The 20,173-nt window shown below is 42.6% G+C and overlaps 1 long non-coding RNA gene across 1 annotated transcript in view; it reads right to left on the bottom strand.

Moving 5' to 3' along the window:
* LOC121017172 (uncharacterized) overlaps positions 1–20,138 on the bottom strand; it is a 41,490-nt gene extending 21,352 nt beyond the window's left edge. The window contains exon 1 of the long non-coding RNA XR_005784652.1: positions 19,149–20,138. This is a non-coding gene — a long non-coding RNA (uncharacterized LOC121017172). The remainder of the gene's footprint in view (positions 1–19,148) is intronic.
* Positions 20,139–20,173: the final 35 nt, after the last annotated feature.

Consider the following 20,173-nt stretch of genomic DNA (forward strand, 5'->3'; position numbering starts at 1 on the left):
CGGAGAGGCTATCTTTTTTTTTTCTCCTTTTTTTTTTAAACTTGTTTTATTTTTTATTTTTTTTAATTTACATCCAAATTAGTTAGCATATGGTGCAACAATGATTTCAGGAGTAGATTCCTTAGTGCCCCTTACCCATTTAGCCCATCCCCCCTCCCACAACCCCTCCCGTAACCCTCAGTTTGTTCTCCATATTTATGAATCTCTTCTGTTTTGTCCCCCTCCCTGTTTTTATATTATTTTTATTTCCCTTCCCTTATGTTCATCTGTTTTGTCTCTTAAAGTCCTCATATGAGTGAAGTCATATGATTTTTGTCTTTCTCTGACTAATTTCACTTAGCATGATACCCTCCAGTTCCATCCACATTGTTGGAAATGGCAAGATTTCATTCTTTTTGATTGCCGAGTAATACTCCATTGTATATATATATACCACATCTTTATCCATTCATCCATCGATGGACATCTGGGGTCTTTCCATACTTTGGCTATTGTTGATAGTGCTGCTATAAACATGGGTGGGGGGCATGTGTCCCTTTGAAACAGCACACCTGTATCCCTTGGATAAATGCCTAGTAGTGCAATTGCTGGGTCGTAGGGTAGTTCTATTTTTAGTTTTTTGAGGAACCTCCATACTGTTTTCCAGAGTGGCTGCAACAGCTTGCATTCCCACCAGCAGTGCAAAAGAGATCTTTCTCCGCATCCTTGCCAACATCTGTTGTTGCCTGAGTTGTTAATGTTAGCCAACTTTTCTTTTGTTTTCTTAAGTAGAAACCAGCACAGGGCTTGAACTCACCATCCTGAGATCAAGACCTGAGCTGAGATCAAGAGTCAGATGCTTAACTAACTGAGCCACCCAAGCACCCCTAGAAGCATTTCTTTCAGCCCTATCTGGCTTTACCTCTTGGGATTACATGTTGAGGATTCACCAGAGCCATGAAAGAAACAAAAATACTAATTTCCTCATTCAGAAAGAACTACAGAGGCATCACCTGATACTTCTATTCCCACTGGTCTAACACAAACAACTTTGTAAAGTAATATCCTCTTGCTGGTTAAACTGCTGTCAGCTGAGGAAGCTGGGCTGTTAAATTTTCAGGAGAGGGTGTCAAATTAGTGGCTTCATCCTTTTTTAAATTTCTTTAGCCTTATCCTTTAGCCACTACTTGAGGCAGTTGGTAAGGATAAGGATAACCTCAGGGATACTTTTTGCCTCAGTTGGTTAAGTGTCTGACTTCGGCTCAGGTCATGATCTCAGGATTTGGGAATTTGAGCCCCGCATCTGACTCTGACAGCTCAGAGCCTGGAGCCTGCTTCAGACTCTGTGTCTCCCTCTCTCTCTGCCCCTCCCCCACTCGTGCTCCGTGCCCCTCCCCCTAAAATAAATAAACATTGAAGAAACAATTTTTTAATACAAATTAAAAAAAAACCGAAACCTTCATTCCCAGCTGCTAACAGTGTCCACCGGGAAGACTGTAGCAAATAGAGGCAATCTCTAGCCAGCAGTTTCTTGGCTTGGGGACTCAGCTGGTTGGTGAGTAAAGCAGTAATGGAGTTGGGAAAAGTGGCCTCCTCCTCCAACTGTCTAAAGCCAAATAATTTACGAAAATCGACACCCAGGCTTGCTCACCTTGGTGACTACTCCTTGCTGCATACATTGAAACTTTCATTCATCAGAGCAAGAGAACGCTAGGGAGTGAGAACTATTATCATCTTGCCTTGTTTTTCTAAGCCTCTGTTAACAAAGCCCCTAAAGACGGTACCACATTTTAAGGGTGCCAGTATAAATATTTAGACGCAATTACACAGCATGCTCTTCTAAAGAAGCACGTCTTGCATTTGCAGACAGGTCAGGGGCGCCTGGGTGGCTCAGTCGGTTAAGCGTCCGACTTCAGCTCAGGTCATGATCTCACGGTTGGTGAGTTCGAGCCCCGCGTTGGGCTCTGTGCTGATGGCTCAGAGCCTGGAGCCTGCTTCGGATTCTGTGTGTGTGTCTCTCTCTCTGCTCCTCCCCCACTAACGCTCTGTCTCTCAAAAATAAATAAACATTAAAAAAAAAATTAAAAAAAAAAAGAAAAGACAGGTCAGCTTAGAAAGTCTAAAGAGAAGCATGTCCCTGTGTCATGATGAAACACAGCAAGCATACAATGCACCGTGTATGTGAAAGCAAGCAGGTACCACATATTAAAAAGAAAACAATGTGCTGGTTCATGGCATCCTGGATAAGAATTTTAAACAGAGTTGGTTTTAGCGAGTACAATGAAACTCAGGAACATATGCAGAGAAGTGTTTGCTACTCTTTTGCCTCCCCTCCCCCCCCCCCCCTTCTCCCCCCCCCCCCCCCACCCCAAGTAGGGATGAATGGAAATTCTGGCTATCATAGAATTTGGAGGTTTTCCATAAGCGCCTGCTGCTGTTCTTTTCTCTTCCCATCCCCAAATAAATGGGACTACTTTTTTCTTTTTGAGAGAGAGAGAGAGTGAGAGAGAGAGGGGGGGGGCGGTGCAGAAAGAGAGAGAGACAGAGAGAGAGAATCTTAAGAGAATCTACACTCAGCACAGAGCTGGATGTGGGTCTCGATACCACAACCCTAAGATCATGACCTGAGCCGAAATCAAGAGTCAGACACTTAACCGACTGAGCCCCCCAGGCGCCCCAGAAGGGTGACCTCTTTAAATCTAGGAGTCCAGTATCAGTATGCAGTTAACGTTCTTCATGCTCCATAAGGTGAACAGTACATGGATAAACGAAGACACTGGTTCCTTTTTTTGTTTTAAGATTTTATTTTGTTTAAAAAAAATTTTTTTTTTACTGTTTATTTACCTTTGAGAGAAAGAGAGGGACAGAGCGCGAGCAGGGGAGGGGCAGAGAGAGAGGAAGATGCAGAATCCAAAGCAGGCTCCAGGCTCTGAGCTGTCAGCACAGAGCCCGACGCAAACTAGAATTCATACACTGCGAGATCATGACCTGAGCCAAAGTCAGACACTTAACCGACTGAACCACCCAGGTACCCCTAAAGATTTTATTCTTTAAGTAATCTCCACACCCCCACATGGGGCTCGAACTCACAATCCCGAGATCAAGAGTCATGCGCTCCATTGATGGAGCCAGACAGTCATCACTGAAGACACCGGTTCTAGAGGAAGGTATTGCTGAGGCTAGAAAACCTATCCAGGACAGTTAGAGAAATGGTGTGAGGAATCTCTCCCTGCCCCCAGGACTGATGAATCCCTAATGGTATTCATTACAAAAAGTAGAAAGACTCAGAGATAAGGGTCTGCAGAAGCAGAGTTCACTGACATAGAATGATCGAGTAATACATTAACACAGGAAGATGAACTCACTGAGAAAGTGAGCCATGTGGCTGAGCCCTGCCGGAACACCCCCACCCCCACTAAAACAACCCAAACAAACCGGGAAGGCAAGAAAAATGGGGGCACATCTTAGGAGCCAGAGAAAGGATCTGTGAGATCCCGTTTGTCAACAGCATAAACACTGGAAATCTATTTTTAAAACTTCCTGAAATTTAAACATCTGTCTCTGCCTTTGTGACACAATTACTATAATTCTTTGTTATCCAGTTTTCGTACAAAGTACCAGACTGGGAGAGAACCATTTTATAAGTTAGATGGATTTCCTTTATACAGTTGACAGCTTTGTGGTGCCTGGGTGGCTCAGTTGGTTAAATGTCGACTTCAGCTCAGGTTGTGGTCTCACAGTTCTTGAGTTCAAGCCCCGCATTGGGCTCTGTGCTGACAGCTCAGAACCTGAAGCCTGCTTCCGATCCTGTCTTCTCTGCTCCTCCCCCACTCACTCTCTGTCTCCCTCTCTCTCTCAAAAACGAAATAAACATTATACAGGTTACAGTTTTGCTTATTGTTTGTTTGATGTGATCAACTTCAGCTCAGTTCTGTTTTACAAAGGCATAATTTATTTCTGAAGAGTTTTCCCTTAGTGGAGCCTTCACATGGAGAAGGCTGGGGAGAAACAGACAGTTGTTGTGGGTGTTATGTTTTCTTTTGTTTGTTTTAGGTCGGTTGCTTATATGCCATGTCATTACAGTGGCAAGAACGATGAATTTCATCTATGGATAGCTTAGGGGAAAAATTATACTTTTTTATATTTATAATTTATAGCTAAAATTTAGGTAGTGTCTGACCTTTTATATAACTCTCCATGAAAAAAGACTTATACTAAATGGAAATGGTTTGCTCATCTAAAAACCTTAAAATATTTGGCTCCATGACAGCACTTTCCTTAGTACTAAAAATTTACCCTCTGCTGAACAGCCTGCATTGTTCTTGCTTGTTGAACAATATAAAAAGCAATTTTTAGATTCCACTGCAATGATGAGAGAGAAACTTGAACCTACCTACTTTAAAGAAAGGTAAAAACAAAATTCAAGTAAGTGCCAAGACTACAGAGATGACTCATTTGTAAGCTTTTTGTTTGTTTTCTTTTTTTTTTTTTCCAACGTTTATTTATTTTTGGGACAGAGAGAGACAGAGCATGAACGGGGAGGGGCAGAGAGAGAGGGAGACACAGAATCGGAAACAGGCTCCAGGCTCTGAGCCATCAGCCCAGAGCCCGACGCGGGGCTCGAACTCCCGGACCGCGAGATCGTGACCTGGCTGAAGTCGGACGCTTAACTGACTGCGCCACCCAGGCGCCCCTGTTTGTTTTCTTTAAAGTAAGATGATTGGAAATGAAAGGTCTCTGACTTAAAAGCCTAGCTCTGCCACGTTTTGTTGCTTTCTGGGGAACACAATTTCAGAAACCTTGGTTTATCCAGCAGTTATATTTGGGCAGTAGAAAAAGGAGCTGGCCAAATATCCTTGATGATGGACTTCTAGGTAATTTCCAGGGATTAAATGCCATTATTCTTTTTTTCTCTTACAAATAATTCTTCCTGAAGGGCACATGGCCCCAGAAACATTAGGTGCTTTCTATTGTTCTCTTGCTAAGGGGGCAGAATGGGCACTTGAATCCTTAACTGTTTATTTGCAGAAGAAAAAAAATGTATATATACATGTGCCAAATTGATATGGAGCCCACTGTGGTTGCTTTATAATGTGCACTGAACTACATTTCCCAGAATTCCCTCCCTGCATGTTTCCGCCTAAGGTGGGCCACAACATTCTTACGCAGATGTGGGGCTTGGAAGGGAACCAGCAGCCATTTTGTAGCTCATATCATTGCTTATCTATTGCCTTACTTCACTGGCAAGGGACCTACCACTGCTCCACCTTCCCCTAAATCCTTCTCCAGCTTTTCCAACTCCTGGGCTAGATATATGATGAAGGAGGACAGCCTCTCCTGTAGGATCTATACCATCAAGGTAAGAGGCAGTGAGAATTGACATAGTTTCAAGTCTATCCTCCCGAGTTCTAGATCATAGCTGTAGGTTCCAGTTTATAGCTGCTTTTCTGTACTTTACACATATCTTCCCTTCCAGACTGCCTTCTCTGAAGTCTTCAAGCTCCAGGATTAGGTATGAAGACAGTAGCCTTACAGAGGCAGCTTAAGCAGTTCCCACAACTGTGTAATATTAGATATGATATATAGGATATGATATACACCACACACACACACACACACACACACACACACACACACACACACACACCTCCTAGTGGGTTCTGCATCTGTGATTGAATCCTGACTGTATTATATGGATTTTATAGTTGGGTAAATGCCTTATCTTCTTTGGGTTTGTTCTTCCAAAAACTTTACCATTCAGGATAATGTATCATAGTTTGGTTATGTCAACGTTGTGCTTTGAAGGCTAACCAAACTCAATACCTGAATTCTGAAGAACAATAAACTTGATCAGATGAACAGCTTGTTCACATCTCTAAGCTATTCACAATTGCCTAACTTATAAAAATTGCCCAGTGACAAAATGAAAAGAGATACTATACACATACTTCTTAGACATATGGAGATAAATGTCAGAAGCCAGAAGAGTTCAATTTAACCTGCTGAGGCATCAAGAAGCTGTTGCTTTTGGCATAAGCTTATTTTTTTTTAAGCATTATTTGCCTCCCTAAACAAGTTGCATGGACTGTTTTGATAAAAATAAATATCAGGTACAAGAAAGTTTTAAACTATTCTTTTTTTTTTTTTTTTTCAACGTTTATTTATTTTTGGGACAGAGAGAGACAGAGCATGAACGGGGGAGGGTCAGAGAGAGAGGGAGACACAGAATCGGAAACAGGCTCCAGGCTCTGAGCCATCAGCCCAGAGCCCGACGCGGGGCTCGAACTCCCGGACCGCGAGATCGTGACCTGGCTGAAGTCGGACGCCCAACCGTCTGCGCCACCCAGGCGCCCCTAGGTTTTGCTTTTTATTAAAACTTTCTTAGGGGCGCCACCCAGGTCATGATCTCACGGTGCAGGAGTTCGAGCCCCGCGTCGGGCTCTCTGCTGACAGCTCGGAGCCTGGAGCCTGTTTCCGATTCTGTGTCTCCCTCTCTCTCTGCCCCTCCCCCGTTCATGCTCTGTCTCTCTCTGTCCCAAAAATAAATAAACGTTGAAAAAAAAAAAAAAAGCAAAACCTATACCACCTATGTATGATAGGGCAGGCAAGAAGAAAGGAAATAGGAAAAGTTATCCTTTGAGTTGGACAATAGAATTTTGTTCTGGAGGGACTCCAATGGAAGTTGAAAGGAAGGTCAAGTTTGGGGAGGAATATGAAACAGTACAATTTAAAGAGATAAGAAAATGAGCTCTACCATCAGTAAGGGCCACTTGCAACAAAAAAGAAAATCTTAGCAACATATTCTCGGGCTTCTCTCTCCTCCTTACATCTGCCTTCTCTTATCTATGTGTAGTATCCTGAATGAATCCAAACCTAAGAAGTTATTGAAACAAGAGAAGACATGAAGCAGCTCCTTTCAGGGCTATGTTTCACAGACTGGAGGAGTCTTGGGTTCTGGGACTGGTATAGAATGGCCATAAACCATGATTTTCACTTAAGGAAAACTGATTGCTCACATGGCTTGATTTGTATGTTAACCTCATTCATTTCCTTTCTGTGACTCAGCTATCTGGATTTCAAATCCGTCCAGTTCTTCTACATCCCCTACTTTCTGTGAGCATTTGTTAGTTTCCTTCCAAGTTCATATACAGCAATATGATTTGAGAATATTTTGACTAATTTAAGCAAGGCTACGGTGAGAGAGTGTTAGGTAGTTAGTCCTTAAACAATGCCCTGCCCCAAAGAAGTAGATGGATGAGAGGTTTCAAAAAGGAAAAAAAAGATAAGGTTTGGAGGAAAACAACAAGAAAGACCTAAGGAAAAGTTCTGGGGGAGTGGTTCTATTTTGGCAGAAGAAAAACAAATTATATATTCCCGCAGTGTTGCTAGTCCTATTACAAAGCAATGAAATAGTTAGGTGTTACCTTCCCAATTCACTTATACCCACTCTAGAACTGCCTGTTGCTCCATAATTTGTAGTTTATTCCTTAAATCATTTGGTAAGTTCAGCTACGCAACTATCTAATGAATTCAGTGAAGTCTGAGAGATAAATGAGAAATATAATACTACCCCTACCTTCATACACAGTTTTGCCTTTTAGAGACATAATGCATTTCACAGACACCTTCTCTTGTATTCACAAAGCATTTCTAAGACCGCCACAGAAAGCTCTGTACCCTAAGTCATGCAGATTGCCAGCAAGAGAGACAAATTCTAGACTTCAAGTTCTTTTTTTTTTTTTAATGTTTATTTTCGAGAGAGAGAGAGAAAGAGACAGAGCATGAGGGGGAAGAAGTAGAAAGAGAAGGGGACGCAGAATTCCAAGCAGGCTCCAGGCTCTGAGCTGTCAGCAGAGAGCCCGACGCGGGGCTCGAACTCCTGCACCGTGAGATCATGACCTGAGCTGAAGTTGGATGCTCAACCCACTGAGCCACCCAGGCAGCCCCCAGACTTCAAGTTCTGATCTTTTGTCCTCACCTCTGCCATTTCTCCAGACCTAATGATGTACGTTCCAGATGGTACTTCCTTCTGACTGATGACTATTCATTCATCTTCCCGATTTCTAATTCCTCAAGGAATCTCTCATAGAGTGTTTCCTCTAGTCTGGTTTCATTCCATTTGTCAATCCCTTTGGGCACAATTCCTCAACCAATTACAAATTCAGTTAACACCTGTTATTCCTGACGTCTCAAGGAGTCTCTACCCTGGCTTTATGATCACATTTGTAGATTCTTTTAGAACCCTGGGTTGGAAATTGTCTGGGCCTGAAGACAAGTTCCTCTATGAAACTATATATGCTCTCTTTTTTTTTTTTTTAATTTTTAAAAATATTTATTTTTGAAAGAGACAAAGTGTGAGCAGGGGAGGGCAGAGGGAGAGGGAGACACAGAATCTGACGCAGGCTCCAGGCTTTGAGCTGTCAGCCCAGAGCCCTATGCGGGACTTGAAACCAAGAAATGTGAGATCATGACCTGAGCTGAAGTCGGGCGCCCAACTGACTGAGTCACCCAGTTGCCCCATTATCTATACTCTGTTAATTCCTTCTCACTTACCTTGAGCTTTTTTCCCCTTTTTTCATTTTTTAAGTATAGCTGACATGCAATGTTACATTAGTTTCAGGTATACAACATAGTGATTCAACAAATCTACATGTTATGCTATGCTCACCACAAGTGTAACTACCACCTGTCACCATACAACGCTGTTATGTTGGCACTGACTATATTCCCTATGCTGTACCTTTCATCCCGTGGACATTCATTCCATAAGTGGAAGTCTGTATCTCTCATGCCCCTTCACCTATTTTGTCTGTATCCACCCTCCCTTCTTTTGCACCTGGACAAAGTGCAACCATCACTTTGTTCTCTGTCTATGGGACTGTTTCTGCTTTTTGATTGTTTGTTGATACATTTACTTATTTTTTAGGTTCCACATATAAGTGAAATCCTACAGTATTTGTCTTTCTCCGTCTGGCTTATTTCACTTTGCATAACACCTTCTAGGTCCATCCATGTGGTTGCAGATGGCAAGATCTCATTCCTCTCTGTGGCTGAGTATCTTGAGCTTTCACTCCCTTTTAGAGATGTTTGTTTGAAACCACTTTTGGTTTGGAATCACTTTTTCCAAGAGAGCAAGTCAAGAGCTTGGCAAACAATGAGAGGCTTTGACTTGTCTCTGTTGCTGACTCAAGGACTTCCACTATTCCTTGCTCTGTGGCTTGGAAATAATTTTTGTGCTTTCGGGGGCGCCTGGGTGGCTCAATCAGTTGGGCGTCTGACTTCAGCTTAGGTCATGATCTCCCGGCTCATGAATTCGGCCCTGCGTCGGGCTCTGTGCAGACAGCTCAGAGCCTGGAGCCTGCTTTGGATTCTGTGTCTCTTTCTCTCTCTGCCCATCCCCTGCTCCCGCTCTGTCATCTGTCTCTCTTTCTCTCTCTCAAAATAAACATTAAAATATTTTTTAATTTGAAAATAATTTTTGTGCTTTCAAATTGCATATCAATAAAACTGGAATCTCTCCAATGGCAGACTAATTACCAGTTTTAAAATATTATAAGACATCGATATGAGGGAGAGTCCCCGCTTCTTAAAGGCAATTTTACTACCCACTATCTTTATGTTTACTGACAAAAAAAAAAAAAAGAAAAAAAAAGGAAAGAAAAGAAAAGAAAAGAGAAAAAGAAAGGAAAATGATTAGGTGTGTGTGTGTATGTGTGTGTACAGTAGTAGGTTGTGTTGGGGGTGAAATGAATGATAGGTGAATTATCCAAAATCAATGATTGCGAGGTGCCTGGGTGGCTCAGTCAGTTGAACATCCAATTCTTAATTCTGGCTCAGTTCATGATCCCAGGGTTGTGAGATCAAGCCCCATGTCAGGTTCCGTGCTGGGCATGGAGCCTGCTTGAGATTCTCTCTCCTTCTCTCCTTCTATCCTAGGTTCTCACTCTCTCTCTTTCCAAAAACAAAGAAAAAAATCTCAACCAAATCAATGATTGGATCAGACAAGCCATTGAGAACTAAGAGGGATATGTCAACTTGCTGGTTCCTCATGTGATATGAGTCCATTAACTTTTAGCTATGTTTCGATAAATAAAATTGAAAGACAGAGCCCCTTTTTCCCCATTAGAAAGTATTCCCCAGATGCTCTACAAAACTTATACATTAAAAAATATGACCCAGTGGCCATGGAGGTGGCAGACCACAGCTTGGACAGTGTGAGAACTGCAGGATGGGGGCTGAACAAGGCAGTGTCTATGAATGACCTGCTGAAATGTAAAATGAAGACGCCGCTGCTCTCTAAGGCACCAGGCTGCTGAAGTTGCTGCTGCCCAGAGGGAGCAAAACTGAGCAATGTGGCTGTGTCCTCTACCGGGCTGAGGGCACTCCCAGCTGAAAAGAACGTGAGAAGCCCTAAGAAATACACAAGGGTTGGGGCGCCTGGGTAGCTCAGTTGCTTAATCATCTGACTTCGGTTCAGGTCATGGTCTTGTGGTTGGTGACTTCAAGCCCTGCACCAGGCTGTGTGCTGACAGCTTGGAACCTGCTTTGGATTCTGTGTCTCCTCTCTCTCTCTCTGCCCCTCCCCCACTAGCATGCACACACTCTCTCTCTCTCTCAAAAATCAATAAACATTAAAAAAAATTTTTTTAATAAAAAAATATTTGGACTGAGCCACCCAGGCACCCCCGGAATTTCAATTTTTAAACCAATTTCTCAAATTTTGCCATTGCTCAAATAATGTAACCATACGATACGATACAAAGTAAGAGCCAAATGGTACTTCGGCAGGTACTTGTGCAAAGAAGAGAGATGGAGTGAGAGGCCTACTACATGAATCTACTTGTGCCTCTGTGTGAGGTGACAAGAAATCTAAAGGAAGCCCATGACCGGACAAAGGATCCTTTGATCTGTCAATCAGTATAATGTTTCAATTTGGTGGTGAAATCAGCCTAGAACCCAGGTCTCCAAATTTATAATCTCATGACGTCAGAGATAGACGTTTGAATCCTAGCTCTGCCTCCTATTGTATGTGAATTTGCCAAGTTAGTTAGCACCTTTGAAACTGTTTCTCTGTGGAATGGGGATGCATTTGTCAGGAGGATTAAGTGAGCTAACCTGGCAAGGGCCAGAGTTTGATGAAAGTTAGCCTTCTCCCCACTTTCTTAGTCCTTTGTCTGACAGCTGGAGCAAACCTGGGTTGCACAACCCTTACGTTCCCAGATCACATTACAGGGAGGAAAGTGGCCAAATCCTATTAGGAATTTAAGCTCCTAACTTATCTGCCCCTGGCTCAGCCATACTTATCCCTATGCTGGGATAATTCTCAAAACCTCTTTGGAACTCAGAACATTCTTCTGTGGGATGAAGAAATAACAGTCTGTGCCCTTAAGACATAGATTAGGTAAGAGCCAGTTAACATTTATAAAATACTATGTTACCCAGGGATGAAAGTGCAGAATCAAAACACATTTTTCAGTAGATGCTACTATGGAATAAAGCGGTGTTTCCTAAAATGTGGCTATGAATTGCCAGTGGTACACAAAATGATTTCAGGTGGGAATAAAATGACAAAATATATAGAGAGGAAGTCATTCCCTTTTAATTGTCTCTGATTATATCAAGACATAATTCTCATCTTGGGTCATTAACACTTGCTTATTCCTCTCTTTAAAAAGAGAATAGGGGTACCTGGATGGCTCAGTAGGCTAAGCTTCTGGCTCCTTGATTCAGTTCAGGTAATGATCTCAGTTTGTGGGATGGAGCCCAGTAAGTATCAGGCTGTGTACCAATAGTGCAGAGCCTGCTTGGGATTCTCCCTCTCTCCCTGCCCCTTCCCCACCCATACTCTCTCCCTTTCAAACTAAATAAATAAACTTTAAAAAAATAAGAAAAAAAAAGGGGTGCCTGGGTGGCTCAGTCGGTTCAGCATCCAACTTCAGCTCAGGTCATGATCTCGTGGTTCGTGAGTTCAAGCCCCATGTCGGGCTCTGTGCCGACAGCTCAGAGCCTGCTTCTGTGTCTCCCTCTCTCTCTGACCCTCCCCTGTTCCATTCTGTCTCTCTCAAAAATAAATAAGCATAACAAAAAAAATGAAAATATGAAATGAAAATAAAAAGAATAAACCTCAGGTTCTGCACCTTCAGCAAGAGGAGTTATTAAGCAGAATTTAGAAATATTTCCAAAGTTTTAATATTTATGTTTATCTTCTAATTATAGCAAACAATACTGGTTTTCCATTTATGATAATGGCAAATAAAATTTCTTTCTTTTTTTCCCTCCCAGTGAAGTGAGGCTTTAATCAATGTTCTTGCAAGAGCAGGTGTCTGATGGACAGGCACACTCAGGGCAGTTACAGCAGACAATGTATCTCCTGACGTGCAGGTCCCTCCCCTGATTCCTCATTGGCTGAGTACTACAGAAGTTACAGCCTTACCCAGAAGTCACCTACACCCATGTAAGGACCCAAAGTAGTCTGAGTGGTACAAATGTACCTTCCTTGAGGTGACACAGAGACTTCAGTTCTTTGGCACATGCTCATTGCAAAGCCTAGGAAAAATAAGCCCACGAAACGGAGAGGGGAAGAAGAACCAGGAAGTGAAGTGTCTAAGGGTTTGGCACTCCATGGTGTGTGTCGGGGTGGGGGGGTAGGGGGGTACATATTTCCAATAGGTTGTAAACCTATTTTAATGAGACAGCATAGCTTTTATTTGGTGTTTCTGAAAATGAATCATCTCAATTCTCACAATCCCTCCTCTTCTAGTTGATTCCATTTTCATTTATAGGTTATTTTGGGCACAAGGCACAGACATTTGTTTCATAAGAGGAATCTTACGCCCAAGGGGGTTTGCTGTGGTCAGAGGCTCCCAGCATTGTTCCAAAATACGTGTGTGTGTTTTTCCCCCCAGAGATCTCAGGTCCTAACCTTTCCCTCTTTGCCTATTGAATCCCATCTTTTCTTATCATATTCCCCTCTTTGAACACGTGACTCCTAATTGCCATTAGGAATGGGGACAATGACCGATCTTTACTGCTTCCTGCTGAAAGGGGACGATGTCACAAGTATGGCAGTCAGGACAGGTTCAGAGGTCGATCCAGAGGTCCCAAATAAAGGGAGGGTATTTGGAACATCTGGGCTAGCAAAATTTTCTTATTTTTCTGGCATATGCAATGACTTCTACAAATGACATACAGACAGAATATCAGACCAACAAGTATTAATATTCCAAATGCAATGCCTCCTAGGGAGGAGGTCATACCATGGGAAGGAAAGACGCATTGTAGCCATCCAAAATCTCTGACCTGTCTGTTCATCTTTTTTTTTTTTTTCTTCAATTTAACTAAAGCTTTTCCTCCCTCTTCCATATTTATTTGGATCTTGTGATAGTGTCACTTAGAATAATTAAGCATTTGAATTAGTTTTTGGTTCTCAATCCTCAAATCTTCCTTTGGCCATCCAATTTCCATAGGAACAACTCCATGAGGCATATTTAATTTTACCTCAAGAAAAGATTGATCTTTGATATCCAGATTACTATAAGTTTAGGCAACAAATTTTCTTTTTAAAACAAATTGGAGTATAAAAATATAGTTCATATTAGAATTTTTAAAAATTTGTTCAATGTTTTGTTATTTATTTTTGAGAGAGAGAGAGAAAGACAGAGCATGAGCAGGGGATGGACAGATAGAGAGAAAGGGAGACACAGAATCCAAAGCAGGCTCCAGGCCCTGAGCTGTCAGCACAGAGCCTGATGCGGGGCTCCAACCCATGAACTGCAAGATCATGATCTGAGTGGAAGTCAGTTGCTTAACGACTGAGCCACCCAGGCTCCCCAAGAAAAATTTTAATTATAAAGAATAATTTGACAAAAATATTAAGTACTAATACAGATGGTAGGTGGATTCAGACACGTTGAAATGTAGTTTGCAGATGACTGAAATTTAGGAAATACTGGCCTTGTGGATTGGGAATTAGGATATCAGGATTCTAGTACTACCTCTGGTAGCACCTTACTGTATGACTTTGATGAAGTCTCTTTAACCTCTCTGGGCCTCAGCATCTTCACCTGGAAACTAACAGGGCTTGCTTAAGCGGGTTCTAAGGATCCTTGTGGCTGTAATATCCTCTAATTTGCAGGACATAATTACAGCATTTTGAGTTCTTTTGGCTAAGAATCCATTGCTCTGTGTTCCTTTTCTATTCACTCCATACCCCTCCTTCAGGCATTTTGACATCTAATGCAGAAGAAATGTGGATCTCCGTTTTATTAACACTCATAAGTGCAACTAATGCTTATGTTATTCCAAAAATGCAAGAGAGAGAGATGCCTGGGTGGCTCAATGCTTAAGCTTCTGACTCTTTTTTTTTTTTTTTTTTTTTTGCTATCTTCTCTGTAGAGAAGTGTGTGTGCTGCTGAAGCGAGCACTAAGCTTCTGACTCTTGATATCCGCTGAGGTCTTGATCTCAAGGTCGTGAGTTCAAGCCCTGTGTTGCATTCCTAGCTGGGTGTGGAGCCTACTTAAGATTCTCTCTTTCCCTCTCCCCCTCCCCGCACTGTCTCTCAAAAAACAAAACAAAACAAACAAGAAAACCCACCAAAATGCAAAAGAAAGAAAGGAATTCTTTGTCACAGAAAAAATATTGGATTTTGAGGGAGACAACGACATTCATTCTAGTCCTTTGTCACTTCCTAACAACATGATCTTAAGTAACCTTAAGTTCCCTTTAGCACTAAAATTCTATGAAATGCAAATGAACCTACAAAAAGGAAATAGACCAGCTGAGAATTCACTTCCTTTCCTTTCTGAGATATTTAACACCTCACAGTAACATTTTAATATAGACTCAAAGCTAAATGGAGATCTTCATTTTAACTCTCATTTAAATATTAGCATGGTATTCGGTACATACCAGGCAATAAACAAATATTTAACGATAAATAAAGATACATAAAGAATGAACATGCGGCCAAGAAGAATCACATTTCACCAGGTAAGAATTTAATTTGAAGGGAGTTCACGGAGCACCTACCATTTGGGAGCCACATTTGCCAGGTGTTATACCTTTTATCTTCTATAAAGAGCAAGATGAAAAAAAAGATATGACCTCTGTCTTCCATTAACTTTTGGGGGAGATGGAATGTATACCAATAACTACACCCTGCTAAAAGAGCTACAGTGCAAGAGAAAAAGTGCTGGGCTCTTTTAGATTTTTTAAAGTTTACTTATTTTTATTTTTTGAGAGAAAGAGAGAGAGTGCTCGAGAGCAGGGGAGGGGCAGAGGGAGAGGGAGAGAGAGAATCCCAAGCAGGTTCCACACTCAACGCAGAGCCCAACTCCAGGATTGATCTCACAACCCTGAGATCATGACCTGAGCTGAAATCAGGAGTCAGACTCCACTCAACCAACGGAGTCACTGAGGCGCCTGGAAAAAGAGCTGGGTTCTTATGGACAGAACTGGGTCTCACCCCATTTTCCCACCACCTAGTTGTCCGAATGTGAGAGAGTCATTTGTACAATTGGACATCGGTTTCATCACCAATACACCTCGAAGCTGGGAGTCTGAAAATGCTTCTGTGCCTCTGAAAATTTGTTTAAATGCTTAGTCTTTGGGCAGCTGGGTGGCTCAGGTCAGTTAATCGTCTGACTCTTGATTTCAGCTGAGGTCATAATTGCTCAGTTTGTGGGGTCGAGTCCCACTTTGGGCTCTGCACTGACAGCACAGAGCCTGCTTGAGACTCTCTCTCCCCCTCTTTCTCTGCATCTCCCCTGCTCGCATGTGTGTGTACTCTTTCTCTCTCTCTCTCTCTCAAAATAAATAAATAAATATTTAAAAAACAAAAACGAAACAAACAAAAAATAAATGCTCAGTCTTAAAGATTCCTAACTACGTATTGGGGACAATCTCTTCATTACACTTATTATCTCATGTAAAACTAATAAGCAAATTCACACAATAGGTTTTTTTTATTGGTTTCCATCTAAAATTACCTCAACCTTTGAACTTTCCTACTAGCAAACTTTCTAATTGGATTTCCCTTCATTTTTCTAAAGACATTCACAGGAACACCTGCTTTCTAAATTAATCTCCAACACCCTATGAGGAAGGTAGATGAAAGATACAATTTCATTCCGTTCAACAAACATTTACTGAATATCAACCATGTGCCAAGTCCTAAAAATATTTCTAAGATATAGAAAGGTCATGGCCCTAAGAAACCTATAAATCCAAGTCAAGAAAATGAAACACTTCCATTATATCAAGAGTTTTCATTTCACAGAAAGGAAAAAACAAATTTCGGAAAGTAAAACAACGTGGAGGAGAATAAAATCAGGGACGTGGCAGTGTGTTGAAGATCAGCCAGAAGTTCCTTGACCTAAAAAAGCCCTGACCTGTTAACCAGCAAGTCAAGGCATCCGTAGGAAGATCCTGCATTCAAATCCATCACACAAGGGCAAGACCGTCAGACAGGGGCCAGAGGCTCCAGTGGAGACAGCCTGGGAGCTCTCCACAGGACTCTCTGGGGTCCATGGAAAAAGTCTCAAATTCCAACTGGTGTCATTGCCCTCCACCGGACGGGAGAAACAGCGGACTAAAAATCTGGCTGTCCCCAAAGCCAGGCAACTGGAAATAGGAGGACTCAGGAAGAATTTCCCCAACAAGAAACAAGAGAATAGAGAGGGGGACAAGGAAGAGAAATCCTTGCATTTTGTGCAGTTGGTGAAGGGTACTTTTCTTCCCCTCCTAATGTCTGGAATGGTCACAGGCAGAAACACTTAGAAAAATAAAAATGCAAAGTTCTATCAGAGGAAGAGAAAAATGATTGATAGGAGGAAAATCTCCATCATGGCACGGAATATTCCATTTTACACAGATTTCCCCTGAAGGTCGAGGACTGAGCTAAAGGACACAGCCTGCGTGTAAGTGCCCGGAGTTTGGGGGTAAGAAGAGAAAGTAGTAGATGGAGCTGGGCTGGCTTAGCAACAAGAGTAGGGAACGCTACAGAACACCAGAGAAGGGGCCTCCTGCTTACTCTTTTAGATATAATACAATAGTTTCCTATAAGCTGCCAGGAGCATTCTGGCTCACAGATGTGGAAACATCTATATGGCTGTACCATTTCCCACACTTTTGAGCCATTCTGGGTATAGTTGTAAACTAAGATCAAATTATACATCTTTGAAAACTCGCTGCTAACATTCTGCTCATACCACACTGTGAAATCAGAAGGAAGAGTGAAAACTAAGATAAGGTAAAACTGGGAATGCTATTAGACGTTTTGTCCCCAGCAAGACTACCACGGCCAAAAGCAGTTGCCTGCAGGATTTTCCTCTGGCTCCGATCATTTTCCCAGCATGCTTCACATTTTTAGATGTATCTATTACTATTCTGCTTATTGATGCACATGTTGATGTGTATAAATTATGCTTGTCTAGCTAAATCCGGAGCAAATTCCACATTCTCCGTCTAGAATCCCAGATTCAACTCCACAAATCCCATGATTTGAAACTCCTTACCTAGCACCCAAGCACCGAATAAACTTGGATGAATTCTCAGGCTTAGCCTGGAGTAATAGTTGAGAGGCCCAAAAAGCAAAAACAAACAAGCAAATGAGCAACTCTCCTATTGCTTCAACAATGCAGGCTTTCCAAACTGCTATTAACTTTTTTTTTTTTTTTTTTGGTCATGACCATTACAGAGTCAAAAAACTATGGTAATCTTTCTCATCTCTGACATTTAACCACACTAGGGAACAATAAAATATTTGGCATTTTGATGTTGGTTTTTTGTTTTTTTCCTTTCCTGGTGGTGGTGGTAAGCTTCAAACCCCTGTTGTACAATTTATCAGTTCTTGGTGTGTTTTTTTTTTTTTAAGTTTATTTATTTATTTTGAGCGAGACAGCAGGCACGTGAGAGCTGGGAGTTGGGGAGGGAGGCAGAGAGAGAGGGAGAGAGAGAACTCCAGACAGATTCTGAGCTGTCAATGCAGAGCCTGCCGCAGGTCTCAAACCCATGAACCATGAGATCACGACCTGAGCTGAAATCAAGAGTTGGAAGCTTAACCAACTAGGCCACCCAGGGGCCCCTGTTTTTGGGGTTTTTTTTTGTTTGTTTTTAACTCTTAGTCATGTTTGGTTGTTGCTCTAAGTAAATACTGCTTCCTTTTAGTTGTAGGAAGGGGATACTTCTACTCTCACCAAGATACAGGTTCTGAAATAAGATCCTGTAGGAATCCTCCCCAATTTAAAGCTGATTTAAGAAGTTTGTCTGTAACTTTGGAGACCAGTGTAGATACATAGCTGCAGCCACTTGAATTACTCTAACCTGGGATGAGTACGTATTCTCTAAAAACAGTCCACAATTGTGAACTGGACATATTCATGACATCGAGGGAAATACACCTACAATGTCCATATGAGTAATGAAAAGTTAATTATGGAAGAAGCCCACCTTTCCATGCTATTAAATAGTATGTATTCTGGGGGAGGAAGGGGAAAAGTCCACTCCAAATGAAGTTATGCTTACCTACAATGATGTGGTACAAAGTTTTGTGTGTGTGTGTGTGTGTGTGTTTATCAATATAGGAAAATAATTTAGAATAGGAAAGAAAAAAAGGCAAGACACAAAATTTTATAGTGTAATCTACTCCTAAATTCTAATTATTTACATCTGCATGGTTATATTTATTCTCTTTGAACAAAAGAACAAAATAATTATTGCTCCCCATCTTTTATACTCATGTACCCCCCTGTCAGCATAAGCAAATACCGTAGAAAAATCACACCCTTAAGAGGTATAATTACATTGGGGGCACCTGGGACACTCAGTGGGTTGAGCATCTGACTTCAGCTCAGGTCATGATCTCACAGTTCATGGGTCCAAGCCCCACAACGGGCTCTGTGTTGACAGCTCAGAACCTGGAGCCTGCTTTGGATTCTGTATCTCCCTCTCTCTCTCTGCCCTTCCCCGACTTGCACTCTCTCTCTCTCTCTCAAAAAGAAATAAACATTAAAAAAATTTTTTTAAATAATTTTTTTCTTTTGTCCTACTCTAAATACTCAACAACGAGCCCCCCCCCCCTCCCCGTGCCTGGCACAGGGTAAGCCGTCCATAAGCAGGTTAACCGAAAAGAAAAGTGTGGGGGGGGGGGGGAAGGGGTGCTTTCTTTTACCTGCTATTCAACATTTCACTGTTGGAAGAATTGTCACGCAAAGAAAAAGTAGTCTTGCCTTTTGTTGTCATTTGACATTTCTCAAAAGAGTTTGACTAAGGCAGCTCCTCTCTCCCATCAGTATCTGCCACATATTTGAAATTCCCAGGCTTAGATGTCGTCCGTTGGAACAAGGTTGAGAGAGTCCAGAGAAGGGCCCAGTACAATGCGATTGTGTCATTTGTGATCGGGAACTAACGTGGCTCTGGCAGACAGACACTTTCATCAGCCCTGCTGTGTGAATAGCTAGCAGCCTCCAGAAGGCCCAGACCTCGGGGTGAGCTGACAGGGCGGGGTCTGTCTCCGCTGAGGCCGGGACCGCGCCGACCACCCGCCCGGCGAAGCCGCGGGGGTGCCTGACCCGCCAACACAAAGGCAGCGCAGGGAGGCCCCGGGGCGGGGTGGGACCTCGGCCCGGGCAAACACCCGCTGCCCACGTCGGGACGACGGCCCCCGCAAGGCTGGGGCGCAGCGATGATGTTCATTCTCGTCTTTTTTTTTTTTTTTTTTTTTTTTTGCATCAAGCACGTGGGGACTGGGGAGGTGGCCGAAGCGGGTTAAAACCTTAAACGTCTTTTTTGTTCTTTTCGGTTCAGTCAGTGTAAATTCCACTTTTTTTTTTTAATAGGGTCCACACCCGACGTGGGGCTTGAACTCACAGCCCTGAGATCGGCCCTGAGATCCAGTCACATGGTCTGAGCCAGCCAGGCGCCCCAATTCCATGCCGTCTTTAAGCGGCGGGCTAACGTGTATGATAAACTTCTCCGCTTGCCTTTTCCAAGGTACTTCAACTTAGATACACAGACAATGCTCCGGTCCCGGGGCTGGGGGTGGGGATGGAACGAGACCCAGCCGGACGCACAATTCCTCCTCAGCAATCCAGCCTCGCCTAGGCTGGGGATGCAGCCCCTGCTCCGCCTCAGCCTCTCCCCTCTTCCTGTCCTGGCTGGTGGCTCCTCACAGAAACAGGGCGGGGCGCCGAGACC

Source organism: Herpailurus yagouaroundi, unplaced genomic scaffold (genome assembly GCF_014898765.1).
Source record: "Herpailurus yagouaroundi ecotype Mexico unplaced genomic scaffold, PumYag 215, whole genome shotgun sequence".
In the NCBI taxonomy this organism is placed as follows: Eukaryota; Metazoa; Chordata; class Mammalia; order Carnivora; family Felidae; genus Herpailurus; species Herpailurus yagouaroundi.